This window comes from Heterodontus francisci, unplaced genomic scaffold (assembly GCF_036365525.1).
Source record: "Heterodontus francisci isolate sHetFra1 unplaced genomic scaffold, sHetFra1.hap1 HAP1_SCAFFOLD_99, whole genome shotgun sequence".
NCBI lineage: Eukaryota > Metazoa > Chordata > Chondrichthyes > Heterodontiformes > Heterodontidae > Heterodontus > Heterodontus francisci.
Window position 1 is genome coordinate 5,292,071 of NW_027141580.1, and position 11,745 is coordinate 5,303,815.

Sequence of the window (11,745 nt, forward strand, 5' to 3'; positions counted from 1 at the left end):
TGTTACTTGGTGTCCGTGTGTGTCTGTGTTACTGGGTGTCAGTGTATGTCTTTGTTACTGGGTGTCAGTGTATGTCTTTGTTACTTGTTGCAAGTGTGCGTCTGTGTTACTGGGTATCAGTGTATGTCTTTGTGACTTGGTATCAGTGTATGTTTTTGTGATTGGTATCAGTGTATGTCTTTGTTACTGGGTGTCAGTGTGTGTCTGCGTTACTTGGTGTCAGTGTATGTCTGCGTTACTGTTTATTAGTGTTTCTCTGTGTTACTGGGTGTCAGTGTCTGTTTGTTTGTGTTACTGGGTGTCAGTGTATGTCTCTGTTACTTGGTGTAAGTGTGTGTCTGTGTTACTGGGTATCAGTGTCTGTCTTTGTTACTGGGTGTCAGTGTGTGTCTGTGTTACTGGGTATCAGTGTATGTCTTTGTGACTTGGTATCAGTGTATGACTTTGTCACTGGGTGTCAGTGTGTGTCTGTGTTCCTGGGTATCAGTGTATGTCTTTGTGACTTGGTGTCAGTGTATGCCTGTGTTACTTGGTGTAAGTGTGTGTCTGTGTTACTGGGTATCAGTGTATGTCTTTGAAACTTGGTGTCAGTGTATGTCTGTGTTACTTGGTGTAAGTGTGTGTCTCTGTTACTGGCTGTCAGTGTGTGTCTTTGATACTTGGTGTCAGTGTATGTCTGTGTTACTTGGTGTAAGTTTGTGTCTTTGTTACTTGGTGTCAATGTATGTCTTTGTTACTTGGTGTAAATGTGTGTCTTTGTTACTTGGTGTAAGTGTATGTCTTTGTTACTTGGTGTCAGTGTATGTCTGTGTTACTTGGTGTAAGTTTGTGTCTTTGTTAGTTGGTGTAAGTGTGTGTCTTTGTTACTTGGTGTCAATGTATGTCTGTGTCACTTGGTGTAAGTGTATGTCTTTGTTACTTGGTGTCAGTTTATGTCTTTGTTACTTGGTGTAAGTGTATGTCTTTGATACTTGGTGTAAGTGTATGTCTGTGTTACTGGGTATCAGGGTCTGTCTTTGTTACTTGGTGTAACTGTGTTTCTGTGTTACTGGGTATCAGTGTATGTCTTTGTTACTTGGTGTCGGTGTATGTCTTTGTTACTTGGTGTAAGTGTGTGTCTGTGTTACTGGGTATCAGTGTATGTCTTTGTGACTTGCTGTAAGTGTGTGTCTTTGTTACTTGGTGTAAGTGTGTGTCTGTGTTCCTGGGTATCAGTGTATGTCTTTGTTACTTGGTGTCAGTGTATGTCTGTGTTACTTGGTGTAAGTGTGAGTCTGTGTTACTGGGTATCAGTGTACGTCTTTTTTACTTGTTGTCAGTGTATGTCTGTGTTACTTGGTGTAAGTGTGTGTCTATGTAACTGGGTGTGTGTGTGTGTCTGTGTTACTTGGTGTAAGTGTGTGTCTTTGTTACTTGGTGTCCGTGTGTGTCTGTGTTACTGGTTGTCAGTGCATGTCTTTGTTACTTGGTGTCAGTGTATATCTGTATTACTTGGTGTAAGTATGTGTCTTTGTTACTTGGTGTAATTGTATGTCTTTGTTACTTGGTGTCAGTGTATGTCTGTGTTACTTGGTGTCAGTGTATATCTGTGTTACTTGGTGTAAGTGTGTGTCTTTGTTACTTGGTGTAATTGTATGTCTTTGTTACTTGGTGTCAGTGTATGTCTGTGTTACTTGGTGTATGTCTGTGTCTTTGTTACTTGGTGAAAGTGTGTGTCTGTGTTACTTGGTGTAAGTGTGTGTCTGTGTTACTGGGTATCTGTGCATGTCATTGTGACTTGGTGTCAGTGTATGTCTTTGTTACTGGGAGTCAGTGTGTGTCTTTGTGACTTGGTGTCAGTGTATGTCTTTGTGACTTGGTGTCAGTGTATGTCTGTGTTACTTGGTGCAAGTGTGTGTCTGGGTTACTCGGTATCAGTGTATGTCATTGTGACTTGGTGTCAGTGTATGTCTTTGTTACTGGGTGTCAGTGTGTGTCTGTGTTACTGGGTATCAGTGTATGTCTTTGTGACTTGGTCTCAGTGTATGTCTTTGTCACTAGGTGTCAGTGTGTGTCTGTGTTCCTGGGTATCAGTGTATGTCTTTGTGACTTGGTGTCAGTGTATGCCTGTGTTACTTGGTGTAAGTGTGTGTCTGTGTTACTGGGTATCAGTGTATGTCTTTGAAACTTGGTGTCAGTGTATGTCTGAGTTACTTGTTGTAAGTGTGTGTCTGTGTTACTGGCTGTCAGTGTGTGTCTGTGATACTTGGTGTAAGTCTGTGTCTTTGTTACTTGGTGTCCGTGTGTGTCTGTGTTACTGGGTGTCAGTGTATGTCTTTGTTACTGGGTGTCAGTGTATGTCTTTGTTACTTGTTGCAAGTGTGCGTCTGTGTTACTGGGTATCAGTGTATGTCTTTGTGACTTGGTATCAGTGTATGTTTTTGTGATTGGTATCAGTGTATGTCTTTGTTACTGGGTGTCAGTGTGTGTCTGCGTTACTTGGTGTCAGTGTATGTCTTTGTTACTGTTTATTAGTGTTTCTCTGTGTTACTGGGTGTCAGTGTCTGTTTGTTTGTGTTACTGGGTGTCAGTGTATGTCTCTGTTACTTGGTGTAAGTGTGTGTCTGTGTTACTGGGTATCAGTGTCTGTCTTTGTTACTGGGTGTCAGTGTGTGTCTGTGTTACTGGGTATCAGTGTATGTCTTTGTGACTTGGTATCAGTGTATGACTTTGTCACTGGGTGTCAGTGTGTGTCTGTGTTCCTGGGTATCAGTGTATGTCTTTGTGACTTGGTGTCAGTGTATGCCTGTGTTACTTTGTGTAAGTGTGTGTCTGTGTTACTGGGTATCAGTGTATGTCTTTGAAACTTGGTGTCAGTGTATGTCTGTGTTACTTGGTGTAAGTGTGTGTCTCTGTTACTGGCTGTCAGTGTGTGTCTGTGTTACTTGTTGTAAGTCTTTGTCTTTGTTACTTGGTGTCCGTGTGTGTCTGTGTTACTGGGTGTCAGTGTATGTCTTTGTTACTGGGTGTCAGTGTATGTCTTTGTTACTTGGTGTAAGTGTGTTTCTGTGTTACTGGGTGTCAGTGTATGTCTGTGTTACTGGGTATCAGTGTATGTCTTTGTGACTTGGTGTCAGTGTATGTCTTTGTTACTGGGTGTCAGTGTGTGTCTTTGGGACTTGGTGTCAGTGTATGTCTTTGTTACTTGGTGTAAGTGTGTATCTGTGTTACTGGGTATCAGTGTATGTCTTTGTTACTTGGTGTCAGTGTATGTCAAAATACTTGGTGTAAGTGTCTGTCTTTGTTACTTGGTGTAATTGTTTGTCTTTGTTACTTGGTGCAAGTGTATGTCTTTGTTACTTGGTGTCAGTGCATGTCTTTGTTACGTGGTGTCAGAGTGTGTCTTTGTTACTGCTAATCAGTGTATGTCTTTGTGACTTGGTATCAGTGTATGTCTGTGTTACTTGGTGTAAGTGTGTGTCTGTGATACTGGATATCAGTGTATGTCTTTGTTACTTGGTGTCAGTGTATGTCTTTGTTACTTGGTGTAAGTGTATGTCTTTGTTACTTGGTGTCAGTCTATGTCTGTGTTACTTGGTGTAAATGTATATCTTTGTTAATTGGTGTCAGTGTATGACTTTGTTACTTGGTGTAAGTGTATGTCTTTGTTACTTGGTGTCATTGTCTGTCTTTGTTACTTGGTGTAAGTGTGTATCTGTGTTAGTGGGTATCAGTGTATGTCTTTGTTACTTGGTGTCAGTGTATGTCTGTGTTACTTGGTGTAAGTGTGTGTCTGTGTTACTGGGTATCAGTGTATGTCTTTGTTACTTGGTGTCGGTGTATGTCTTTGTTACTTGGTGTAAGTGTATGTCTTTGTTACTTCGTGTCAGTGTATGTCTGTGTTACTTGGTGTAAATGTATGTCTTTGTTACTTGGTGTCAGTGTATGTCTTTGTTACTTGGTGTAAGTGTATGTCTTTGCTAGTTGGTGTCAGTGTATGTCCTTGATACTTGGTGTAAGTGTATGTCTGTGTTACTGGGTGTCAGTGTCTGTCTTTGTTACTTGGTGTCAGTGTATGTCTTTTGTACTTGGTGTAAGTGTATGTCTTTGTTACTTGGTGTCAGTGTATGACTTTGTTACTTGGTGTACGTGTGTGTCTGTGTTACTGGGTATCAGTGTATGTCTTTGTTAATTGGTGTCAGTGTATGTCTTTGTTACTTGGTGTAAGAGTATGTCTTTGTTACTTGGTGTCAGTGTGTGTCTTTGTTACTGGGTGTCAGTGCATGTCTTTGTTACTGGGTATCAGTGTCTGTATTTGTTACTTGGTGTAAGTGTATGTCTTTGTTACTTGGTGTCAGTGCATGCCTTTGTTACTGGGTATCAGTGTCTGTCTTTGTTACTTGGTGTAAGATTGTGTCTGTGTTGCTGGGTATCAGTGTATGTCTTTGTTACTTGGTGTCAGTGTAGGTCTGTGTTACTTGGTGTAAGTGTGTGTCCTTTTTACTTGGTGTGAGTGCATGTCTTTGTTACTTGGTGTCAGTGTATGTCTGTGTAACTTGGTGCAAGTGTGTCTCTTTGTTAGTTGGTGTAAGTGTATATCTTTGTTACTTGGTGTCAGTGTATGTCTGTGTTATTTGGTGTAAGTGTATGTATTTGTTAATTGGTGTCGGTGTATGTCTTTGTTACTTGGTGTAAGTGTGTGTCTGTGTTCCCGGGTATCAGTGTATGTCTTTGTTACTTCGTGTAAGTGTGTGTCTGTGTTACTGAGTATCAGTGTATGTCTTTGTTACATGGTGTCAGTGTATGTCATTGTTACTTGGTGTCAGTTTATGTCTTTGTTACTTGGTGTCAGTGTATGTATTTGTTACTTGGTGTAAGTGTGTGTCTTTGTTACTGGGTATCAGTGTATGTCTTTGTTAGTTTGTGTCAGTGGATGTCTTTGTTACTTTCTGTCAGTGTATGTCTTTGTTACTGGGTGTCAGTCTATGTCTTTGTTACTGGGAGTCAGTGCATGTCTTTGTGACTTGGTGTATGTGTGTGTCTCTGTTACTGGGTATCATTGTCTGTCTTTGTTACTTGGTGTAAGTGTGTGTCTGTGTTACTGGGTATCAGTGTATGTCTTTGTTACTTGGTGTAAGTGTATGTCTTTGTTACTTGGTGTCAGTGTATGTCTTTGATACTTGGTGTCAGTGTATGTCTGTGTTACTTGGTGTAAGTTTGTGTCTTTGTTACTTGGTGTCAGTGTATGTCTTTGTTACTTGGTGTATTGTGTGTCTTTGTTACTTGGTGTAAGTGTATGTCTTTGTTACTTGGTGTCAGTGCATGTCTGTGTTACTTGGTGTAAGTTTGTGTCTTTGTTAGTTGGTGTAAGTGTGTGTCTTTGTTACTTGGTGTCAATGTATGTCTGTGTCACTTGGTGTAAGTGTATGTCTTTGTTACTTGGTGTCAGTGTATGTCTTTGTTACTTGGTGTAAGTGTATGTCTGTGTTACTTGTTGCAAGTGTGTGTCTGTGTTACTGGGTATCAGTGTATGTCTTTGTGACTTGGTATCAGTGTATGTCTTTGTGATTGGTATCAGTGTATGTCTTTGTTACTGAGTGTCAGTGTGTGTCTGCGTTACTTGGTGTCAGTGTATGTCTTTGTTACTGTTTATTAGTGTTTCTCTGTGTTACTGGGTGTCAGTGTCTGTTTGTTTGTGTTGCTGGGTGTCAGTGTATGTCTCTGTTACTTGGTGTAAGTGTGTGTCTGTGTTACTGGGTATCAGTGTCTGTCTTTGTTACTGGGTGTCAGTGTGTGTCTGTGTTACTGGGTATCAGTGTATGTCTTTGTGACTTGGTATCAGTGTATGACTTTGTCACTGGGTGTCAGTGTGTGTCTGTGTTCCTGGATATCAGTGTATGTCTTTGTGACTTGGTGTCAGTGTATGCCTGTGTTACTTGGTGTAAGTGTGTGTCTGTGTTACTGGGTATCAGTGTATGTCTTTGAAACTTGGTGTCAGTGTATGTCTGTGTTACTTGGTGTAAGTGTGTGCCTGTGTTACTGGCTGTCAGTGTGTGTCTGTGTTACTTGTTGTAAGTCTTTGTCTTTGTTACTTGGTGTCCGTGTGTGTCTGTGTTACTGGGTGTCAGTGTATGTCTTTGTTACTGGGTGTCAGTGTATGTCTTTGTTACTTGGTGTAAGTGTGTTTCTGTGTTACTGGGTGTCAGTGTATGTCTGTGTTACTTGGTGTAAGTGTGTGTCTGTGTTACTGGGTATCAGTGTATGTCTTTGTGACTTGGTGTCAGTGTATGTCTTTGTTACTGGGTGTCAGTGTGTGTCTTTGGGACTTGGTGTCAGTGTATGTCTTTGTTACTTGGTGTAAGTGTGTGTCTGTGTTACTGGGTATCAGTGTATGTCTTTGTTACTTGGTGTCAGTGTATGTCAAAATACTTGGTGTAAGTGTCTGTCTTTGTTACTTGGTGTAATTGTTTGTCTTTGTTACTTGGTGCAAGTGTATGTCTTTGTTACTTGGTGTCAGTGCATGTCTTTGTTACGTAGTGTCAGAGTGTGTCTTTGTTACTGGTAATCAGTGTATGTCTTTGTGACTTGGTATCAGTGTATGTCTGTGTTACTTGGTGTAAGTGTGTGTGTCTGTGATACTGGATATCAGTGTATGTCTTTGTTACTTGGTGTCAGTGTATGTCTTTGTTACTTGGTGTAAGTGTATGTCTTTGTTACTTGGTGTCAGTCTATGTCTGTGTTACTTGGTGTAAATGTATATCTTTGTTAATTGGTGTCAGTGTATGACTTTGTTACTTGGTGTAAGTGTATGTCTTTGTTACTTGGTGTCATTGTCTGTCTTTGTTACTTGGTGTAAGTGTGTATCTGTGTTAGTGGGTATCAGTGTATGTCTTTGTTACTTGGTGTCAGTGTATGTCTGTGTTACTTGGTGTAAGTGTGTGTCTGTGTTACTGGGTATCAGTGTATGTCTTTGTTACTTGGTGTCAGTGTATGTCTTTGTTACTTGGTGTAAGTGTATGTCTTTGTTACTTGGTGTCAGTGTATGTCTGTGTTACTTGGTGTAAATGTATGTCTTTGTTACTTGGTGTCAGTGTATGTCTTTGTTACTTGGTGTAAGTGTATGTCTTTGCTACTTGGTGTCAGTGTATGTCCTTGATACTTGGTGTAAGTGTATGTCTGTGTTACTGGGTATCAGTGTCTGTCTTTGTTACTTGCTGTCAGTGTATGTCTTTTGTACTTGGTGTAAGTGTATGTCTTTGTTACTTGGTGTCAGTGTATGACTTTGTTACTTGGTGTACGTGTGTGTCTGTGTTACTGGGTATCAGTGTATGTCTTTGTTAATTGGTGTCAGTGTATGTCTTTGTTACTTGGTGTAAGAGTATGTCTTTGTTACTTGGTGTCAGTGTGTGTCTTTGTTACTGGGTGTCAGTGCATGTCTTTGTTACTGGGTATCAGTGTCTGTATTTGTTACTTGGTGTAAGTGTATGTCTTTGTTACTTGGTGTCAGTGCATGCCTTTGTTACTGGGTATCAGTGTCTGTCTTTGTTACTTGGTGTAAGATTGTGTCTGTGTTGCTGGGTATCAGTGTATGTCTTTGTTACTTGGTGTCAGTGTAGGTCTGTGTTACTTGGTGTAAGTGTGTGTCCTTTTTACTTGGTGTGAGTGCATGTCTTTGTTACTTGGTGTCAGTGTATGTCTGTGTAACTTGGTGCAAGTGTGTCTCTTTGTTAGTTGGTGTAAGTATATATCTTTGTTACTTGGTGTCAGTGTATGTCTGTGTTATTTGGTGTAAGTGTATGTATTTGTTAATTGGTGTCGGTGTATGTCTTTGTTACTTGGTGTAAGTGTGTGTCTGTGTTCCCGGGTATCAGTGTATGTCTTTGTTACTTCGTGTAAGTGTGTGTCTGTGTTACTGAGTATCAGTGTATGTCTTTGTTACATGGTGTCAGTGTATGTCATTGTTACTTGGTGTCAGTTTATGTCTTTGTTACTTGGTGTCAGTGTATGTATTTGTTACTTGGTGTAAGTGTGTGTCTTTGTTACTGGGTATCAGTGTATGTCTTTGTTAGTTTGTGTCAGTGGATGTCTTTGTTACTTACTGTCAGTGTATGTCTTTGTTACTGGGTGTCAGTCTATGTCTTTGTTACTGGGAGTCAGTGCATGTCTTTGTGACTTGGTGTATGTGTGTGTCTCTGTTACTGGGTATCATTGTCTGTCTTTGTTACTTGGTGTAAGTGTGTGTCTGTGTTACTGGGTATCAGTGTATGTCTTTGTTACTTGGTGTAAGTGTATGTCTTTGTTACTTGGTGTCAGTGTATGTCTTTGATACTTGGTGTCAGTGTATGTCTGTGTTACTTGGTGTAAGTTTGTGTCTTTGTTACTTGGTGTCAGAGTATGTCTTTGTTACTTGGTGCAAATGTGTGTCTTTGTTACTTGGTGTAAGTGTATGTCTTTGTTACTTGGTGTCAGTGCATGTCTGTGTTACTTGGTGTAAGTTTGTGTCTTTGTTAGTTGGTGTAAGTGTGTGTCTTTGTTACTTGGTGTCAATGTATGTCTGTGTCACTTGGTGTAAGTGTATGTCTTTGTTACTTGGTGTCAGTGTATGTCTTTGTTACTTGGTGTAAGTGTATGTCTTTGATACTTGGTGTAAGTGTATGTCTGTGTTACTGGGTATCAGGGTCTGTCTTTGTTACTTGGTGTAACTGTGTTTCTGTGTTACTGGGTATCAGTGTATGTCTTTGTTACTTGGTGTCAGTGTATGTCTTTGATACTTGGTGTAAGTGTGTGTCTGTGTTACTGGGTATCAGTGTATGTCTTTGTTACTTGGTGTCTGTGTATGTCTGTGTTACTTGGTGTAAGTGTGTGTCTGTGTAACTGGGTGTCAGTGTATGTCTTTGTTACTTGCTGTAAGTTTGTGTCTATGTTACTGGGTATCAGTGTATGTCTTTGTTACTTGGTGTCAGTGTATGTCTTTTTTACTTGGTGTAAGTGCATGTCTTTGTTACTTGGTGTCAGTGTATGTCTTTGTTACTTGGTGTAAGTGTGTGTCTGTGTTACTGGGTATCAGTGTATGTCTTTGTTAATTGGTGTCAGTGTATGTCTTTGTTACATTGGTGTAAGTGTGTGTCTGTGTTACTGGGTATCTGTGTATGTCTTTGTTACTTGTTGCAAGTGTACGTCTTTGTTACTTGGTGTCAGTGCATGTCTTTGTTACTTGGTGTAAGTGTATGCCTTTGTTACTTGGTGTAAGTGTATGCCTCTGTTACTTGGTGTAAGTGTGTGTCTGTGTTACTGGGTATCAGTGTGTGTCTTTGTTACTTGGTGTAGTGTATGCGTGTGTTACTTGGTGTAAGTGTGTCTGTGTTACTGGGTATCAGTGTATGTCTTTGTTACTTGGTGTCAGTGTATATCATTGTTACTAGGTGTAAGCGTATGTCTTTGTTACTTGGTGTCAGTGTATGTCTGTGTTACTTGGTGTAAGTGTATGTCTTTGATACTCGGTGTCAGTGTATGTCTTTTTTACTTGGTGTAAGTGTATGTCTTTGTTACTTGGTGTCAGTGTATGTCTTTGTTACTTGTTGTAAGTGTCTGTCTGTGTTACTGGGTATCAGTGTATGTCTTTGTTACTTGATGTCTGTGTGTGTCTGTGTTACTTGGTGTAAGTGTGTGTCTGTGTAACTGGGTATCACTGTATGTTTTTGTTACTTGGTGTCCGTGTATGTCTTTATTACTTGGTGTAAGTGTATGTCTTTGTTACTTGGTGTCAGTGTATGTCTTTGTTACTTGGTGTAAGTGTATGTCTGTGTTACTGGGTATCAGTGTATGTCTTTGTTAATTGGTGTCAGTGTACGTCTTTGTTACTTGGTGTAAGTGTGTGTCTGTGTTACTGGGTATCAGTGTATGTCTTTGTTAGTTTGTGTCAGTGGATGTCTTTGTTACTTGGTGTCAGTGTATGTCTTTGTTACTGGGTGTCAGTCTATGTCTTTGTTACTGGGAGTCAGTGCATGTCTTTGTGACTTTGTGTAAGTGTGTGTCTCTGTTACTGGGTATCATTGTCTGTCTTTGTTACTTGGTGTAAGTGTGTGTCTGTGTTACTGCGCATCAGTGTATGTCTTTGTTACTTGGTGTAAGTGTATGTCTTTGTTACTTGGTGTCAGTGTATGTCTTTGATACTTGGTGTCAGTGTATATCTGTGTTACTTGGTGTAAGTTTGTGTCTTTGTTACTTGGTGTCAGTGTATGTCTTTGATACTTGGTGTCAGTGTATATCTGTGTTACTTGGTGTAAGTGTGTGTCTGTGTTAATGGGTATCAGTGTATGTCTTTGTTACTTGGTGTAAGTGTACGTCTTTGTTACTTGGTGTCTGTGCATGTCTTTGTTACTTGGTGTAAGTGTATGCCTCTGTTACGTGGTGTAAGTGTGTGTCTGTGTTACTGGGTATCAGTGTGTGTCTTTGTTACTTGGTGTCAGTGTATGCATGTGTTACTTGGTGTAAGTGTGTGTCTGTGTTACTGGGTATCAGTGTATGTCTTTGTTACTTGGTGTCAGTGTATATCTTTGTTACTTGGTGTAAGCGTATGTCTTTGTTACTTGGTGTCAGTGTATGTCTGTGTTACTTGGTGTAAGTGTATGTCTTTGATACTCGGTGTCAGTGTATGTCTTTTTTACTTGGTGTAAGTGTATGTCTTTGTTACTTGGTGTCAGTGTATGTCTTTGTTACTTGGTGTAAGTGTGTGTCTGTGTTACTGGGTATCAGTGTATGTCTTTGTTACTTGGTGTCTGTGTGTGTCTGTGTTACTTGGTGTAAGTGTGTGTCTGTGTAACTGGGTATCATTGTATGTCTTTGTTACTTGGTGTAAGTGTCTGTCTGTGTTACTGGGTATCAGTGTATGTCTTTGTTACTTGGTGTCAGTGTATGTCTTTTTTACTTGGTGTAAGTGTATGTCTTTGTTACTTGGTGTCAGTGTATGTCTTTGTTACTTGGTGTAAGTGTATGTCTGTGTTACTGGGAATCAGTGTATATCTTTGTTAATTGGTGTCAGTGTATGTCTTTGTTACTTGGTGTAAGTGTGTGTCTGTGTTACTGGGTATCAGTGTGTGTCTTTGTTAGTTTGTGTCAGTGGATGTCTTTGTTACTTGGTGTCAGTGTATGTCTTTGTTACTGGGTGTCAGTCTATGTCTTTGTTACTGGGAGTCAGTGCATGTCTTTGTGACTTGGTGTAAGTGTGTGTCTCTGTTACTGGGTATCATTGTCTGTCTTTGTTACTTGGTGTAAGTGTGTGTCTGTGTTACTGGGTATCAGTGTATGTCTTTGTTACTTGGTGTAAGTGTATGTCTTTGTTACTTGGTGTCAGTGTATGTCTTTGATACTTGGTGTCAGTGTATGTCTGTGTTACTTGGTGTAAGTTTGTGTCTTTGTTACTTGCTGTCAGTGTATGTCTTTGTTACTTGGTGTAAATGTGTGTCTTCGTTACTTGGTGTAAGTGTATGTCTTTGTTACTTGGTGTCAGTGTATGTCTGTGTTACTTGATGTAAGTGTGTGTCTTTGTTAGTTGGTGTAAGTGTGTGTCTTTGTTACTTGGTGTCAATGTATGTCTGTGTCACTTGGTGTAAGTGTATGTCTTTGTTACTTGGTGTCAGTGTATGTCTTTGTTACTTGGTGTAAGTGTATGTCTGTGTTACTGGGTATCAGGGTCTGTCTTTGTTACTTGGTGTAACTGTGTTTCTGTGTTACTGGGTATCAGTGTATGTCTTTGTTACTTGGTGT